This window comes from Mustela lutreola, chromosome 4 (genome assembly GCF_030435805.1).
Source record: "Mustela lutreola isolate mMusLut2 chromosome 4, mMusLut2.pri, whole genome shotgun sequence".
Taxonomy (NCBI): domain Eukaryota; kingdom Metazoa; phylum Chordata; class Mammalia; order Carnivora; family Mustelidae; genus Mustela; species Mustela lutreola.
In genome coordinates, this window is record NC_081293.1 from 77533158 (window position 1) to 77552597 (window position 19440).

The 19440-nt window shown below is 45.1% G+C and overlaps 1 pseudogene; it reads left to right on the forward strand.

Moving 5' to 3' along the window:
• The first annotated feature begins 17400 nt into the window (after positions 1-17400).
• LOC131830876 (U4 spliceosomal RNA) lies at positions 17401-17533 on the forward strand (annotated as a pseudogene).
• Positions 17534-19440: the final 1907 nt, after the last annotated feature.

Sequence of the window (19440 nt, forward strand, 5' to 3'; positions counted from 1 at the left end):
GAAAATGTCTGGCTGGTGATGGGAACTGTGTTAACACACATCCTTACCCTGCTCTTGGGTCTGAAACACAAAGTATGAAAACATGACATGATCAGAGTCTGTGAAGTGGACCTAGGAGGTTCCTCTGTGAGCTCCGTGAACTCATGGCAGTCAGCAATGGGAAACATCTCTCCAGGGCACACTCGCCTCCCACTGCTGCACTCAGCAGGAGGGAGTGGAGTCCCATCTACTCAGAACAGGTCATAGCTGGCGGATCTGGACATATGAAGTCCACAGAATGGTGGGGACAGGTGGCCAAGATGGAGGAGGTCTCAGAATGGAGTCGGATGGAGGCGGTTGAAAAGCGAGAGGGAAGGGACAGATGGGTGGAGGCAACAAGATCCGAATGAAGAAACTGGCCACGAGCAAAATGAACAGAACTCATTTACATCAGTGGCAGGTCATGTATTAAAAGTGTAAATTCCTTTATGATTACAATTTTACTGTATTGCTTCCGTTTTGATTTTCAGCCCCTTTCTCGCACAGTCACAGAAAAGATAACAATTCCATCATCTAAAATCACAAGGTCAAAAATATTTTGTGTGTAGTGTGGGGGGTTGAACAGGGTCTCCTCACAATTCATGGCCACCCAGAGCCTCAGAATGAGACCTCATTTGGGTACAGTCCTTGTTAATGTAATTAAGATAAGGACCGAGATGAGATCATATCGGCTTAAGTTACAGTCTAAATCCAATGAGTGTGTCCTATAAGAGATAGAAAAATGACACATGAAGATGGGAAGGAAAGCCCCGTGAAAACAGAGGCAGAGATGAGGATGATGTGCTGGAAATTGAGGAGCCACCAGGAGCCACCAGGAATCACCAGGAGCCATGAGGAGGCACCAGGAGCTTAAAAAAAAAAAAAAAAAAAAAGGCAAAGGACCCTCCCATGGAGGCTTTGGAGGAAGCAGGGGCTTACCAACACCCTGATTTCGGACTTCTGGTCTCCAAAAATATGCAAATGAATTTCTGATGTTTGAAGCCCCTGACTTTGTACTATTGATTTTTCACAGCAGCCCAAAGAATCTGGTAGAGACAACTTTTGTGAAAAACTGACAAATAAACAGATATTCATGGAAAATAAAAATAATTCAGACTCGATTGCATAAACCCTTAAATCCATATAATCACAAAATATAAATTTTAGTATCTCTTGTGGAGGAAGGGGCCCACAAAAGCAAAAGGTCTTAGGACCAGCAGAGGTCACAATGAGGCACCCAGGAGAAATGTCACCTACATGCCAGCAACCAACAGACATTCCTACTAAATGCTCCAAGCGCCGGCTAATGCTATCTGGTTATTTGGTTTTAGCCCCCTCTTCCCCCATCGTTTTTTGCTTTCCGGCAACCAAGCCTCTTCAAACTAGGCAACATGCAGCTGCTCACTTTTTCCATAAGATGTAACTCCCACACCTGCCGTCTTCTGCCGCTGGTGAATCTGAGCCCCCTCACACGGGGGAGTTTTTCTTCTGACAGGTCTCTGCAGATGGATGAAGGGCTCTGAAAGATCTCAGCAGCCATCTGAAGATGTGGGATACCCTCGGTCCTTTACTGGGGTCATTCGAGCCTCTGCGTGTGCCACACAGCTTGCTCCTCCCACTTCATAAGGCGTGTGCTAGTCTCCTAGGAGGGAGGACGCACCTAACTGCTGCTGCGTCTGTCATACTGGAGGGCAGGCAGAGCTAACAGAGGGGCCACCGTGTACAGTCAGAGGACAGAGCATTCTAACTGGGGAGCTTGCATTTGTAACAGGAGGCCAAGCTGGTCTGGCAGAGGACATACATATTCAATAGGCAGATACAGGAGTCTAGATGGAGGGCTCACACGTCTGCCTGCAGGGCATGCTTGTCTGATTGAATGGCACACATATATGATTGGGGGCCATGGGTATCTAATAGGATTGCACTAATTCATAACTGGAAGGTAGCGGATAAAAAACAACCTTGGGTGTTGAGAATGAAAGTTTCCATGGAAATGGGAATGATACAGCTTTTATTTTGTGGGATCGGGACAAATACAGATAAAGTGTTTATCCTCAGGGAGTTTTCTTCCTCACCCAGAAACATGATAACTAAAGCTACAAAAATCAGCAAATTCATATGCAGTGATCTACTCCTGCCTGGTGTACTATTATTTTGTTGTCATGTGTTACACAGAATGACCATTTTATTTAAGTATTAGGTAATTTGGGGGAGGCTTATAATAATTCGCCTAATCCATGTTCTTATAAGTAAAATTATTTTGACTTGGGTGAATTAACTGAACATTTCACCAGTTAATGAAGAGAAGCAAAAAAGAGCTACAGAATGCTCGTGATCAAGGCCTTTCCAATCTCTCAGTGATGCGCGGCTGCATCTGTATTCTGGAAAGGCTCTTCCCTATATCTCAAAATTATATTTCAATTCATTAAAAAAAAATCCCAAGATGGCAAGAAACATTTAAAAATAACTGTACTGACAATATACTTTGGAATACTCCTGGTAATTATAGCAATGTGAGGGACTGACTGCTAATAGGCTTTGTGCGACTCCCGATGATTGTTCAGATCTGAAGTTAGGGACATGATGGTGAAGTTGGAAAACTTTGACATCATTGACTTCGTGAGATGTTCCAGCTTGAGAAATCAACTCTCTTTAGGTGTTACCTCGTTTTTGTTTATGTCTTTGCTTGTTTCCACTGGGTTTTTGTTCTGCTTGTTTATAATAAGGACAACATTAGAAATGAGGTTTAACTGTGCCCTAGGAGTCTCCCCAGTTGGGCAAGGCCAGGCAGTGTCAAGAAGAGGCTGGAAGGGTTCCTCCCATGCGCGGGAACATGCCTATCTGGAAGTTGAAAAGGACACAGGCGAAGGAACTCTGCTCTATTTTCTTTGCTCGTTTCCCATCATAATCTTGTAGGGAAGAGACTGAGTTTCAGAAAATATTTTACTCATTACTAGAATGCACATTTGGTTCTCTGATGTGTCCCAAGCTGCAACAGAGCTTGACTTATGGTACGTCTTGCATACATATTTTTGTAGGGGTGGAGGGAAGGCAAAAAGAAGAGAAGAAAGGGAGGGAGGGAGGGAAGGAAGGAAATATTTGAATATATGTTTATGTATGTTTATAATACTGATGGAAAATCGAGGGAATTCAACTTAACTACTTGGAATTACAATATTACAGAATTTAAAATCCTTCTACCCATATAAGCTAATAGTGCACGGCTGGTAGTGTTTTATTATTTTAAAAAATATGTATTTTTATTTATTCTCACTATTTTAGAGTTATTATATATTTAAATTGGATAGAAAATTTCATTGTGAATTATATGTCAAAAAACAACAGTCTAGAGAGATCTAACAGAAGATATAAAATATAAAGAATCTTCATAATTTGTGAAAAACAGTGTCATCTGTCCAGGACTGTAAACAAAAGACCAACTTGAAAGTCACTCTAGACAACTGGTTCCCATAGAATTTGCTGAGATGATGGAAATAATTTGTCACCTGGGTTGCTGAATACATTAACCACTACTCCCTGTGGCCATTGAGTCCTTGAACTGTGACTGGTGTGATCAGATAACCAAGCTTTTAATTCCAGCTAAATTAAATTTAAATTTAAATATTCACGTGTGGCTCTTGGCTGCAGTATTGGATGAGAAACTCCAGATACTGGCCCATGGAACTCTAGATGATGGACGAGCCCATTGTCATTATTGTGTTCACCCTTAAGGAAAAGTCACCGTTAGCAGACAGACTCCAAAGGTGTGTCCTACACCCCCCACCCCTGTGTCCTGGTGTTGGCATCCTTCTGGGATTCCTTGCTCACTTCCCCGAGGTTGGGACCTGTCACTTGCTAATAATCCACAGTATACAGCAAAGGTGATGGGAATGTGTGACTCCCCGTTGCGATATCCATACATAGGATTGTGACTCATCTCATTAAGGAACTCACATTCCTTCTGCTCTGGGTTCCAATGAAGCAGACAGCATTATTTCGGAACCCACAGAGCAAAGAACTGGCCGTGGCCTTGAGAAATAGAGGCAAACTCTAGCCATCAGCCTGCCAGGGTTTCTGGCTTACAGCCACCTAGAAAATGGGATCCCATTCCTACAACTGCAAAGGAATGAATTCTGCCTGCAGACAGACTGAGCCTGGACACAGACCCTTCCTATCTCGGCCCAGATAGGAAGGTGTCTTGCAGCCTTGCAGAGAGCCTAGCTCAGCTGGGTTTGGGCTCCCCCAGAAATTGTGACCTAATACACGTGTGCTGCTCAAGCCCCCAAGTCTGTGGCAATTCACTGCAGGGCAGCAGGTAATGAATACAAATGTTCTTCGACATACTAACCCGTAGAATTACAATATTACAGAATTTAAAAATCCTGCAATCACTTTTGCTATGGCTTTGTTAACACGCATGATGAGCTGCCTTTAAGCTTACCTCCCAAAACTTTATTAGCTTCATTAGTCTTTCCGTCTGGGTTTCTGCTTGTGCTCATGTGCTCAACCCTTAGCTGTTGACAGAGCAGCTGTCAGCCTCTGCTCAGCTGAGGCCAAGGGGGCACGCCAGTCACACTGCCCCGGTGCTCCTGTCCTGCCACGGGCCCCACACTTGTTAACCCAAAGCCATTCAAAATGCTTCTGAAAGATTTCAAGTCAGCTGAGCTTTTCTAGCAAGAACTGAGCTGCAGTAAATGGAAGGGGGACGTCTCCTTCTACACACATCTAAACTATTTATGATTTAATCAGCGGTAAGCCAGGCTGTCTGAAAAACTTCCTGTCATCATTCAGGAGATTGCTTGATACACTTTCCTGCTTATTATAATTAATTGTCATTATAATATGCTTTCCTGCTTATGTTATCAAATGGAAGCATTTTTTTGAAATATATTAAGAAAATCTAAAAAACTTTTTTAAAAAGTTATTCATGTCTATGGGGGCACACTGACCCCCTTGCCCTTTCCTACATGAGCACAGCACATGGCAGGACATGACACATCTGGCCCCCATTGAAGGGAGTGCCTCAGACTCCTCCTGGATAGTCTGAAGGGAATTAACCTCTGGTCCCTTCACATGTCATCTGTCACCAGCTACAGCTTGCGATTGTTCTTTGAAGTTTGTTTTATTTTATGGTTTGGAATGAAGAGATGGTACTTCCTTTGCAGAACTGATGTGAGAACAACTCAAGAATCAAATGAGCCCGAGACATCTGAAAGGAAGTGTGCAGCTGGTGAGCTGTGAACAGAAGCAGTTATAAGAAGCCTTCAATGTGTTCATAAACCAGAGAATGACTTCGAGATTACTGGGAAGGAGTAATGTAGATTCAAAATCCTCCACAATGTGGTTCTGGAAATTCATTAAGGCTCAACTACCTGGTTACAAGACACTTATCTTTAGTGCTTCTTCATTATCTACTTTTTTTTAAAGCTTTTACTTATTTATTTGATAGAGAGAAATCACAAGTAAGCAGAGGAAGGCAGAATCAGGGTCCCTGTGGAGCAGAGAGCCCAATGTGGGGCTTGATCCCAAGACCCTGGGATCATGATCTGAGCCGAAGGCAGAGGCTTAACCCACTGAGACACCCAGGCGCCCCTAGGATTTATTATTGATTTTGAAACATTAGATAATTTTAAACACCCAAAGTTTTCAAGCTAAAATAAGTTTAAATACTATCAAAATGCTTCAGTGATATTTATTGACTCAGCATGAAAGGTCCAAATGTCTTCCCCATTGAATTCTGAGAATAAAAGAGCTGCCTAATATGTAGAAATAATTGTGGTACAGGTGGTTCTAAATACATGAAATTTCAATCAAATCACAAAATGTTCCAATTATTTTAATCTATGAACAAAGCCATATACTAGTCGGAAATGTTATGTTCTCTCTATAAACCCAAATTCTACAGGTGACTTAATAGAACAGAGCTTCATTTCTGACAGTCTCATTGAGGTTGAATTGATATATAATAACACACAATGCACTACACTTGATCGTTATTAATTAATGATGTGTGTTAATTGATGTGTGTTAATAATGGTGTGTATGCGGCACACACCACAGTGACAGTCAGGATAGCCCTCGAATTCCTATTGGTAGTAACTGCTTTCTTTTGAACCCAAATTCCTCCCAGAGTCTAATAAAGATATAATTTTATTGTGTGTAGCCCAGTTTCCAGACAGTTCTATCTGGCCCCTTTTAATGAGGGAGGGGCTTTCCTGTGGTGTCCCAGCATCTTACAACGTGGGTTGTCATAGTCTGCTCTCCAAGGGGCACAGGTCACTATCCCCATCCCGCGCTGGGCTGTGTATCAGTAAATGTGGCAGCGATGGGACCCTGGCGAGTCTCCAGGCTCCTCTAACAGTCACGCCCGATTGGAAGCTCTTTAGCTGATGGGCGGGTGGGGTGGTGACTTTGAATGGCAGCAGGGAGGGCACCTGAGGGGTTTGCTCTTCCAACCCATTCCAGGGACTGTCAGCAGACAGCTCTTGCCCACACTTTTGTGCCCCCAGGCTGCCCTTTACGAACCTTCCAGGGGGCCGTCCCTGTCCAGGACCTTCAGGAGCCTGTCCTCTGATCACCTGCCATCTCCCAATTCCACAACTCAAGTCCAGCACTCATGTTTGGGTGCTGTCTTTTAAATTTTATTTATTTGTGCTTATGGAGCACTCGAGTTAAAAGCAATGGTCAGGGGGCGCCTGGGTGGCTCAGTGGGTTAAGCTGCTGCCTTCGGCTCAGGTCATGATCTCAGGGTCCTGGGATCGAGTCCCACATTGGGCTCTCTGCTCAGCAGGGGGCCTGCTTCCCTTCCTTTCTCTCTGCCTGCCTTTCTGCCTACTTGTGATCTCTCTCTGTCAAATAAATAAATAAATAAAAATCTTAAAAAAAAAAAAAAAGCAATGGTCAGCACAGAGCTGGGATCCAGTAACTGATCCAAGAATGAATGAATTAGTGAGTCTTTAAAATATTCAGACCTCTTAAAGTACACAAAGATTTCCTTCTGGAGTTCTCCATCATCAGACCCTTGCTGATGCTTTATGTGGTAGCATGAAAACGTGCAGTCGTCAGCACGTGGGGGTCTCGAATCTGCCCCTGGAAGCACGCTTTGTCTTGAGCACGTGAGGGGGCTCCTTCCTTTGATCTGATCTTCACAGCCACTCTGTGGGTTAGGTGTGGTGACAATTACCAGGAGGCGGAGGTCAGTGACTTGCCACAGTCATGAATCTAGTAAATCCCAGAATACAATCCAGTCTCAAACCCAGGCAGTCTGAGTTTACAGATGAAACTCTTAGGCTCTGTTTAATAACACCTCAGGCTTTTTCACTTTCCCACCTTTTTTTTTTTAAAGATTTTATTTATTTATTTGACAGAGAGAGATCACAAGTAGGCAGAAAGGCAGGCAGAGAGAGAGAGAGAGGAGGAAGCAGGCTCCCTGCTAAGCAGAGAGCCTGATGTGGGGCTCGATCCCTGGACTCTGGGATCATGACCTGAACTGAAGGCAGAGGCTTTAACCCACTGAGCCATCCAGGCACTCCTTCACTTTCCCACTTCTAAGACAGCAAATAATCTTTTCCTTTGATAAATATCAAAGACTCTTCAACCAAAGAACAAAAATTGTCGTGTTTTCATTCATAAACATTGCCCTTTAGGACTTTTGAGAGACTGGTGTAGGAAAGAACGGAGTTTCTATAGATGCTCCAACCTAGCATAGGGAAGTCCTGGAGATTAGTAAGAACAATATTAATGGCTAAAGAAGAGAAAATACTTCTTGGGGCACCTGGGTGGCTCAGTCTGTTCGACCTCCAAGTCTGTTTCAGCCTGGGTCATGATCTTGGGGTCGTGAGATGGAGCCATGCGTCCCACTCCATGCTCAGGGGGGGTCTTCTTGCGGTTCTCTCCCTCTCCCATTACCCCTCGGCACTGCACACCCTTTCTCACTCTCTCTAAAAATAAATAAATAAATCCTCAAAGAAATGCTTCTTGGAACAGCAAACATGGACAGGGAAGAAATGATATGCTGAGGCCTCATCGTTTAAGGCAAATAGCACAATTGCCTTTGGAGACACTCAGAGAGCCCCAAGAGAGTGTCCAGGAGCAGGTTCCACCAGCCGTATCTTCACCAAGTCCCTCAGGGGCTTTCATCTCTGGTCCCAGAGTCCCTCTCCAGTCACTGTGAACAGAAATGGAGACAAAGGGATGATCCCATCACTTCCAGAACCCAGGCATGGAGTCACTAGAAATCAATGCCCAGCAAACTGTACGGTGGGTGAAACCCTGAGCCTTCCTGCCTTGACCAAGCTGTCAGTGTGCACCCCAGAGTCTGCCCCTGGGGAGGATGGGGCACTGGAGAGGAGCTTCGTGGGGCACAGGGAGCACACCGTGCTCCGCCAGGGTCAGGAGCTCATTGACCTGGGATGATTTGAGAATGATGTAATGTGCATCATTTCTTCATCTTTCATTTGCTTTGGGACATGCAAATCTAGTATTTACTGAAAATTAAAATACTACTATTTACTATTTAAATTCTGTATGTATTAGAAATTATTTTTATGGAAAAGGTGATGCAAGTTATGTAAATTAACTCTGGAAGGTCAGCTGCAGAAACAGTTCACCTCGAAACTGGAAAGTCGTTTCCAACAACACAGACTGTCGTCTCTCCCACACCATCAGGACGATCGCCGCGTAGCCAGACTTTGCATACCTGTGGCAGTTACACCCCACCAGACACCTGGTATACGCATGGTCTGAGCTACTCATTTCAAGTTTCTTTGTCTGTTTGGCAACTGAAAGCCAGAGAATTCACATTGTGGGGAATGAGACTCAGAGTTGCTTGCCTTCATGGAAACCAGAAATCTGTTTTGTTTTGGCTCCTGGGGAAGAAGGGCTGGTTATCATAGACACAGTCCATATCCTTCTGGAGCTGATTATGCCTGGGTGATATGGTATGGGAGCACATATACTATACATGAGCCAAAGTTATCTGACTCATCTGGCTTGAGCCACAGATGGACCTACAGTCTGATGTGACACATGGAGCAAGGAGACTAGGGGGGAGGGAGAGTGCCCTCCACGAAACAGGTCATTGTCTCTATCGCTCTGGGAGGCATGGGAGATCAATGCTGTCCACTTCTGAGCCACAACCAAGAAGTCAGACTTCATGTCTTCAAAGTGTTCAGACTGCAGACCCATCACTGAGTTCAACTTCTCAGTTTGAGAGTCTACCAAGATGAGAACAATTCATCGAGATAAGGATTTTGGTGAGCTTCTGAATTTAGGGAATAGTTGTTATTTTTATCCAGACATAGTAGGCAGCAGGAAATTTCATGGCTATTTTAAGAAAATGAAACTTTATTGAAAATAAAATATCTTTTCATGAAACGGTTTGAATGGAAATCCAGTACGAAAGCCTGTCATTACATGATCATATATCTGAAGAATCTGGTTCCATTAAGCACACGATTTGGGGAAACCCTCGAACAAAATGGCAGTTTCGTCGCAGGCATCTAACTCACCTTCCCCAGGGCTTATCACACTCCCATACAGTGACAAAAAGAAGATCAAAATATGGATAAACTTCATCCATAGAAAAATGAGAAAAAAGAAGACTGTCACAACAGGGTATTTTCCACTTTAAAGACTCCTCTGTTTATACTCTTCTGTCTGTTCTGTATTTTACAACTGCTGAAGTACTTTTCATTGTGAAATAGCTGGGATCACAGTAAGGGGAAATCTGTTTGTGTCTAACGGCCTTCTCTGGCCCTGTCTGGCCGGACACTCGGGCAACACTAGATTCCGCTGCGTGTGCCTGCTCTTTATGTTTCTGCGCTTATGTGCGCTTTATGATCCCCCAAATCCGAAGTCTGATGCAGGCAATGATTACATGCATTTAATTCTGGATAAAACAGAGAGTTTTATTGCTTCCATAAAGTTTTATAGAAAAAAGCCTCATAAGTATACATTTGTTCTCCCACATGTGGATATATCTGGGAGCACTGGCCCTAGGGGCTAGGCCCTGGGACACATGACTGTGATTTTGCTCTGATGAAACTCTACCTGCAGGTTCCCAGGGGATGACCCATGCACAGATCTGAGCCCTTCCCTGGTGGACACCTCTCATAAGAGGACCTCGTCCTTCCCTGAGCTTGGCCACCTGCTGAGTCATATGGTCACACACCCCCCGCTGTAGGACAGAGCACCAGCATGCCATGTTCTTCCCAGGGCCCTTGACTGCGGAGACACTCTTGTTCTGAAAAAAATGAAATTTGGTTGAAAAGAATAATTAATTGCTCAGGATGGTCTAGAGGATGTAAAATTCAAGTACTTCTCTGCATCTGATTATTTGTTTTCCATTAAGCAGGGTGAAGGGTGAGCTTAAATGGGAACCTGTTACTTTGGCCCCATAGAGATCTGCTTTTTCTGGCATACAGCTCCTGACTTGGAGGGATGTTTTATGAACCTCATGAACACAAAGCAGATTTGTCCAATGACAAAAGGAAAGAGAAAAAGAGGGAAGGAAAGGATAGTAAAGGCAAGGAAAGAGAAGGAAAGGAAACAACCCCATGAATACACTTAATTGTTTAAAATGTTGCTCAGTATCATACTCAGGGTCCATTCTGTGAGGTCCCCACAGAGGGCATTTACTTGAGAGCCCACCAAACACCCAGCACCTGAGGACATGGTCACATCACAGGTAGCTGTACTGCTGAGACTCCTCTTTGCCATAAATTCTGGAAAATTGAAAGGAAAATTGACCAGTTCTGCACCCATCGTAGAGCAGACACCATCTTATGTTTTATACACCTGCCTTAATTTTGTCAGATTCTCATCCTTTGTGTGCGGGTTGTTGTTGTTTAAATACAAAACAGGACATGAATAAGAGGACATTCAAAGGAGACCAAGGACCCGAGTGGGCATATTTTACCCAGAACAGCAGGAAATATAAATGCCGAGATAGGAAGAAAGCCTCTCACCGCACAGCTGAAGTAGAGACAGGTTTCAAAGGAACTGAATACAGAAAAGTCACATATTTTCAATACAGGAAATAGGAAATTTTTGTTAAAAAATCATGGTATGAGAGGAAATACGAGAATTTTACTACAATATCTTTTCTGCTTCTACCCCTGTCATTTAGCCAGTAAACAGAAACTTTATTGAAGAGCATTATTGTTTCTGAAATGTGTTTAATGGGCCCTTCTATTCAAGGAAGGACCTTTCTGTTTTAGACATCTCCTGCAGACCCTTTACCTGCTGCCAGGTGCTGGGTAGCAGAGTCTGAGGAGACCAGTGTCCTGGAAGCCAGTCTCTGTGTGTCTCTGAGTGCTGGATCCTTAGGACAAGGATTCCTGAATTGGAAAAGGGAAACCGAAAGGCCACCTGTCCCTCAGAGCACTGGGATACAGGGCTCTCTCCCGAGAAGCGATGCATATCCCACGAGGGAAAACTAGGGCCTTGAGGTCATGTTGTCTTGGAACAGTTCTGCTATGGACAGGTGCTGTCCCTAGAAGCAGTGCTCTGGGGAGCACCGGCCCTCCCCATCCCTGTAAGCCCTTCCGGGGGCAGGACATGAGCCTCTCAGACCGGGTTACTCCCAACATGCAAACTGTTGAAAGGGTAGCTGTGGCATTTTCCCTCATTTTACTAGAAAATCAAGAGCTGAAAAGCTACTCTTATGTCTTATAACATAAATTGGTATTCCACAGTGATATGGTAAAAGTATTTTTGAGTTGCACTCTAATTAGTTTCAGAAAGGACTGTCTATACTTTGTCTTTACTGCAACTGATGGCATTGGCAGATCAAATGAACTGAATTATTCTGCTGTGGCTGGATGTGCAGGGCTGTCCTCTACACTTAGCTCCTATAAGATATTTAATATAAAATACAGAAATAAATATGTGCAGTTTGAATAGATTTAGTAAGGACCTACACACCTGGGCTCTATATTAAGAAAAGTGTCAGTCATGAAAGATTAAGAAATCTCATGGCCAAGGGAAAATTACAATTTATGAAAACTTGGCTTGGCCATAAACTTGAGTCCCCAAACGTAGATGTCAAGACAGTTTAAACTTAATTAACATGAGTTAGGGAAAGAAAAATTGAAAACATGGGTTTGTGCCCAGTTCCTGGGCATCTAGTTCAAGTAAAATGCATTGTTTACAGAGTTGTCACACTGAAAGATCTGATCCTTAAATTAAGAATTGGTTTGTTTTCTCTTTGAGTCACAGTTTTTACAAGACACATTTGTAATTTGAGCATAAAATTAAGGCTACAAATGAAAAATTCATTTGAGATCAAATAACCATTGATGTTATTTTTAACAATCTGACATTAGCCAGTTGTCAATAAATTTTTAAGCAAACTGAGCTGAATTTTTCATGGGAGTCTGTTTATTTCAGCAGATTCCGTTTGCTAGTTGTGTTTCCCTTGAATGTCCTTGCATGTTCTAACACCAGCACAAGCCCCAGTGTGCTCACACATCTTGGATTTTCTGGAAAGTCAAATAGGGCTCCTCTGAAAGGACCCACAGAGGTTTCTTTTTTTTTTTTTTTTTAAAGATTTTATTTATTTATTTGACAGAGATCACAAGTAGGCAGAGAGGCAGGCAGAGAGAGAGGAGGAAGCAGGCTTCCTGCTGAGTAGAGAGCCTGATGTGGGACTCGATCCCAGGACCCTGAGACCATGACCTGAGCCGAAGGCAGTGGCTTAACCCACTGAGCCACCCAGGTGCCCCCCCCCCCCCACAGAGGTTTCTGAGGCCACCCTGCTCAGGCCTCTGGGATCGCTGATTTCAGTGAAGTTACCATGGCTCCATGAATCCAAAATTCTGTATGAATTAGCTATTGCTGCAACAACAAAGCACTCCAAACCCAAGGCTTGAACCTGCATCCCTTAGTGTGTCTTGAGCCAGAAGACTGAGGATTAGCTCATCTTTTCTGGGCTTGGCTCATTTCTTACCCAGCTGTGTATAGGTTGGTTTGCTTTCTGGGTTTCTTGTAAATAGCTCTGTTGACATTTATGCCAGGATTGAAGGGAGCAAAGGTCGTGATGCAATGACCTTCTAAAATCAGTCTTCTAATGCTGTCATGGTTCTTTCCCTTCCCCCATTAGCACAATCCACCCCCATTGCTCAGGCACGGGGGGTGTGTTAGGGTTGGGAGAAGAGGATGGGGTCTGCCTCCTGTGTACTGTGTCTTCCAACCATCTGGTACAAGATCCAGGGGGTACCAGGAATTCATAAGTACCACAATTGTCATCCCAGTTACAGACTGGGTCCCTCTGTCCATCATCTCTATCATTTCAATAAGAAACTGAGAGGAAAATGAGGGGGAAAACCACATAGACACATATGTGTTTAATTCACCATTTTGAATTGGGAAGCCAAGGTTGAACTTCAAAAAGAAGTTCACTGTTTATCACTTGGATTTAATAAGTTTTAAATTATAACAATCAATATCTTTGTACTCAAGCTTTCAGGCAATGATTTTACTAGGTCACATCTGTTATTTCTGTTTTCACTAAGTTTATCAAAAATGGCTTTTCAGGGGCACCTGGGTGGCTCAGTGGGTTGGAGCCTCTGCCTTCGGCTCAGGTCAAGATCCCAGAGTCCTGGGATCGAGCCCCACATCGGGGTCTCTGCTCAGCGGGGAGCCTGCTTCCCCTCTCTCTGCCTGCCTCTCTGCCTGCTCGTGATCTCTGTCTGTCAAATAAATAAAATCTTTTTTAAAAAATGGCTTTTCAATTATTTATAAGATGTAGTCACCACATTCTCTGCTTAATCAAATGAGGTATTCAATAAGCTTCTCATTCCAGGGCTTTCCACTAAAAAGATTTTGTGTGTGCAAAATGATACAGAGAAGAAACTGAATTTAAAAGAGAAGAGTTTGTCATTCATAAAAGCACACTAGGGAAAGTGAATCTCTTTGTAACATTCAAAGCACCATTTCCATACTTCTGCCTTTGTAATATCTTCTTGAGCCCATCTTGGAATCTTACCAAGATTTAATCTGATTGTAACCGTTGCCAAGGTAATATTCTCTCAATCAAATGTTCAAGTCTATTTCAGCATCTCTTTATATAATTAACAATTCCTTGCAGCTCTCCAGAATTCTCAGCCCAATTTTTAAAAAAGTGGCTTGCGCGGCCACACACACATACACATACACTAGGCCCTGTGAGCTGGAGGAGCTTAGGTTCACAGGCCTTATCAGCCATGGAGAACCCTTTGGTACATGCCATGGTTCTTCCTTCCTTACCATGTAGCAAAGCTGGCCCCACTACAGTTACAGGGGCAATGAGCTGGTTTGGAATAGTGTGTGTGTGTGTGTGTGTGTGTGTGTGTGTGAGAGTGAGTGTGTGTGTGACTCTGTGTGTGTTTGTGAGGGTGTGTGAGTGTGTGTGTTAGAGGTGGCCTGCATGAGTTTTCTTTCCCAGCAGTTTTCACAGTGGATTGAAATCTTTTTCCTGGCTATGTGAAGGTGGCTTTGTTTGGGTGTTTCACCAAAATAAATAAATAAATAAATAAATAAAAGGGAAAGAAAAATAAAAGAAAGTGAAGGCATAAATTCTGCAGGAGAGATTCCAATTAACAGATTTGTCTGCCCTTAACTGACTCCCCTTCCTTTATGTGCCTTTTCTCCATCCCCCCACCCCAGTTTTCTGAGTCTTTTCCATCTTTAGAATATTGACTACAAATGTGTGAACGGGGCCACCAGCTGGGCCATCACCAGGGAGGACTGAATGGGCTCAACATGCCCCAAGAAGCTCTGTCACTGATGGAGACATTCGGTGGAACATTTGAAGGGCCCCATGGATGAGCACAGCTGCACCCCGGTAGGCAGGTGTCCACAGCCACAGTGAGGACGAAGGGTCGATTTTGTACTGGGTTGATTCAGCCACCTGGTCGGCAGGTGTCCACTGCCACAGTGAGGACAAAGTGTTGATTTTGCACCGGGTCGATTTGCCCTCCAGCAGCGATGCTACTAAGAGAGCTGGGTCCTGGTTTCCAGGACAGCCTGCTTTCAGTTGTGTGCAACTTGAGCAGCATTTCCTGCATCCTGATAAAGGCTTTGGGGATGCCAGGGAGTCTTAAAATACACAGAAGATGACCCCAAATGGCTGTATTGCCCAGTGGGTGTGTGGGGGAGGGTTCCCCGCATGGAGGGAGGCCCCAGCTCTCTCCACCCTGCAGCTCAGCGGCACTGAGCATGACTGGGAGTGACTCCCCCCAGGCTCTCAGGTAAGCAAAGACAAGAATCAGTCAGCTAGGAAGCCGTGTTTGCTCTCCTTCTTCTCAAAGTTGTCCTTGACTGTGATGATGGCCAATGCCATGTGCCACCCACAGCCCTGTGTGTGTCACAGATGAGGCAGTCAGGGAACTCAAGAACTTGAGGACAGAGGATGACCCCTCACATCCTGGCAGCTCTCATGCTCTGGGCTAAGGAAGACCTGCTCTGGCCCCAGACACCCCACAGGACACCTCATGCTGAACCTGCCCCTTACCTGCCAATAGGCAGGCTGGGCTCAGCTCGGAGGACCCTCTGCCATGGCCAGCAGTTCTGTGGCTGACTGGGGTGAGTCGCCATGACAGGTAGAGTGCCCAAGAGGAGGGGAAGAAGGGGCACAGGACCTTAATCTCCTCATCCTGAATGCATGGAGTTTCACCAGGAAGATGAGAATCAGAAGCAGACAGTCAGAGCCCGGGCTCCTTCACTACCTACTGGGTCATTCCCCAAGAGGGGCACCTCTGGAGGGATAAGGTTCGGCCCACCTCTGGGGCTGCTTGCATTCTCCAAGGGTCTGCAAGTGATTTCCACATCCAGCAGGACAGTGAGCAGCCAAGAAATGTTCCCCTGCATCATAGTGTCCCATGGGAGGCTCCCATCCTCCGATGCGAGCATTCCCAACACTCCTGAGAGAATCCATCACCCTTTGCTTGGGTTCCACCATTAACATCACTAACCTCGCTTTTTCTTACCCTTACATTTTCTTTTCTTTTCTTTTCTTTTTTTCTTTCTCTCTCTCTCTCTTTCTTTCTTTCTTTCTTTCTTTCTTTTTTGAGAGACTGAGAGTGAGAGAGAGCATGAGAGGGGAGCCCGATGTGGGACTTGATTCCTGAACTCTGGGATCATGACCTGAGCTGAAGGCAGTTGCTCAACCAACCAAGCCACCCAGGCACCCCTTATATTCATTCGTCTATCTATGTATCAGTGAACCTGTTTTTAAGGTACTTAAAAAAATTATTTATATATTTGACAGAGAGAGACAGCAAGGGGCGGAGTGGGAGAAGGAGAAGCAGGCTCCCCGCTGAGCAGGGAGCCTGATGCGAGGCTTGATCCCAGGACCCTGGGATCATGACCTGAGCTGAAGGCAGATACTTAACAACTGAGCCACCCAGGAGCCCCTTTTGGATACTTTTTAGAGAAAGTTGCAAATGTCCGCCTGCTTCTTCCTGCAGACTTCCACATGCATTTAAAATGAGCCAGGTCTTAGCATCTGGTCACAATATTTCTTTTAATGAGAGATCTAGCTCTGTCTTCCATCACTGTGTCTGTGTGGGCTTCTGAGAAGAGGAACCAGGATGTGACCAAACACACAAGAGACCTGCCGGGTGAAGGTCTGGGAGGGTAAGAAGGGAGGAGTCACCACCTGACCACGGTGCCCTCTGACCCTACGAGAGGCATAGGAGTCATGGGAGTCTCATTGCATTGTCGTGCTGGGGATTTTTGGCCAGCCTGATGGGGAGTCCAGAAGCCAAAGCTGTTCTGGTAGGAGGCTCCCAGTGGGCAGCAATGGGTCTGCACTAGAGCCTTGAGCTGATCATGGGCTGTGGGCAGAGTGGGGGAGGGGCAGCCTTGCCAGCATCAGGGTGTGGACCCACAGACGGCAGCAAACCACCTGTCAGCTCTTCTCCAGCAGATATGAGCAGCTGCCACATCCCTGACCCCACACTCCTCCCCAGCACCAGCCGGGGCCCTGAACTTATTCGCTGGTTCTAGAACGTTGTAGGCATGGGGACATCCAGGATGAATTTATGTGTGAGGCTCCTTTACTCAAGGTAACAGCTTTGAGCTCATCCGTGCTGGGCTTAGTGTTAAGTGTCTGTTTCAGTTCTTAATTTCAAGTTTAATTAAAGTAACCTTATCTGGTGCACACGCTTTCTGGACAGAACAAACACCAGGCTCCTCTGGCCAGGGCCACCAGCAACAGTAGAGCAGCTGGGAGTATCCAGGCAGGTTGGAAAGGTTCTGCCCACGTGTGTGCAGTCCTCTCATTTTGTGCCTTGTCGACAGATATAAAGCCCAAAGCACTGTAAGAAAGCAAAAATGATGCAGCTCACAGAGCAGGACAAACAATAAGAAAGGAATTAAGCTGCATTTGGAGCCAACTCAAGCTTTGTGCAGTGGCAATATCGTAGCCAATGAGGTTTATCCAAGGCACGATTATTGCTAATTGGAGACAACTCATACACGACTCCCTGAGAAGCAGACAAAAAAAGAGCTATTTTGAAGCCTTGCAGATATGAATCCCTCACTGCCTCCTCTTTCTAGGAAAATTATTCCAGTGTAACTGAACTATAGAGTCCTGACATTATCTTCCCTTTGTAAGAAAAATTGAATTGTTCTCCTCCCAGACTGTCTCTACTCTTCTGTGCTCATGGGTTTGGGTCAGCGTTCACACCTTTATTTTTACCCCCAAAGTTTATCTTCATTTTTTTGTCTTTATTTTGTTTATGAATTGAATGGAAATTGTGTCTAAGCATTGACTGGGTGGCTCATGACATTTTTTTGGATTGACATATAATGTGTCACCTGTAGCAGATATGTATACTTTTTCCAGTGTTTCCCTGTATGCATCTACGGTGTACATTTCTTACTTTGCACGAGTGTCCCAAGCAGTGTTCAGTCCGTAGTGTGCACCTTCCCTTCCTTCCGCCTTCCACACTGAGAGTGTCTGGCCCTCACTCCATGGCTAGAATGGAAGTTCCATGTGGGGGGACTGTTTCTTTCTGGTTTATCATCCCCAGGACCAAGAACAGGGCCAGGTACAGAGTAGGTGGTCTGTGCATATTTGAGTGAATGAGTGACATCAAGCAACCATTTTTCAATAACAACAAACAGCCACAACTCGGAGAGCACAGCAGTGCACTGACTTCATCCATCCTTCTTTGGAGGGTTTCTAAGGGAAATTTTGGCTTCACGGAGTGGGAAGGAACAAAAAGTAAATCAACTGTTCTATAACTATTGGCCGAGGATGACTGCAGTGGCTGTGCATGGCGTGAATAGATCATTACTGGGCCTTCCTGTGGGGAGGCGGCCACATCGAGGATCAGGAATCAGACACACGTGGGTCATTGCTTGCTTCTTCCATGGACCATGCATGACCCTGAGGCTTGGGTGGGCTCGTCTGTAAAGTCAGATACTAGCTGTCCCCAGGGCATAGAGTGTAGGAAGAGCTGGAAGAATCAAGATGGTGATGTGTTGAGCACATGAGAACCATGCTTACCGTTATGGTTGGAAGACGACTCCAGAGCCGTTGTGTCTGGGGTGGGGTTGGGGGGTGAGAACTCTTGTAACTGCAGGTAGAAGTCACATGTGACAGAGAAAGCATGAAATCTCCATGGGCACTCGATTCCACTAGTTGTCTAGCTTTTTCCTATACAGTTCCAACACCTCGTATATTTCTTCCCCATAAAAAACTAGAATAGATGATTTAAGTTAATATTCTTTTTTAAAAAAGATTTTATTTACTTATTTTTTTGTCAGAGAGAGAAAACGTGAGTGGGGGAGGGGCAGACAGAGAAGCAGGCTTCATGCTGAGCAGAGAGCCTGATGCGGGGCTTGACCCCAGGACCCTGAGATCATGACCTGAGCCGAAGGGGGACCCTTAATGACTCAACCACCCAGGGGCCCCTGAATTAATATTTTTGACTTGAATTGAAGTGGGTAGACCCATATCTGATTCCTGGTCCTGAGGCTCCATAGTTCCATGGCTTTGCCAAGACATTTTCAAATCTGCAAAATCAGGGTTTGCCTCGTATGATGCAGGTCCGGACTCCAATGTGGAGTCCAATGCGGATGGGGCAATGACCTCACCCTCATCATGGACAAATTCTGCAAACATGGGGCTTCTTGACTATCAGCCATGGAAACAGTCTCCAGAGTGGCAGTAGAAATTAACTGGGAGGTATAAACAACTCACAGGTGGATGAGAAGTCTAGGGCTCAGGTAGGGTTCCCCCCCTTCTATAGGAAACCTATCTGTGCAATGCCACAGGCAGGGGTGTGGCAGGGAACAGCCCCACAGTGATCAGACTTATCCCTGCCCCCAGCATGAATTCCAAGTGCTCTGTGAGCCTCCTGCTTTGGAGGCATCCAACTGACAGAGGTTCACTTCCAGGGATTGGAGGGTGGGGGTGGGTGCATGGGGAGC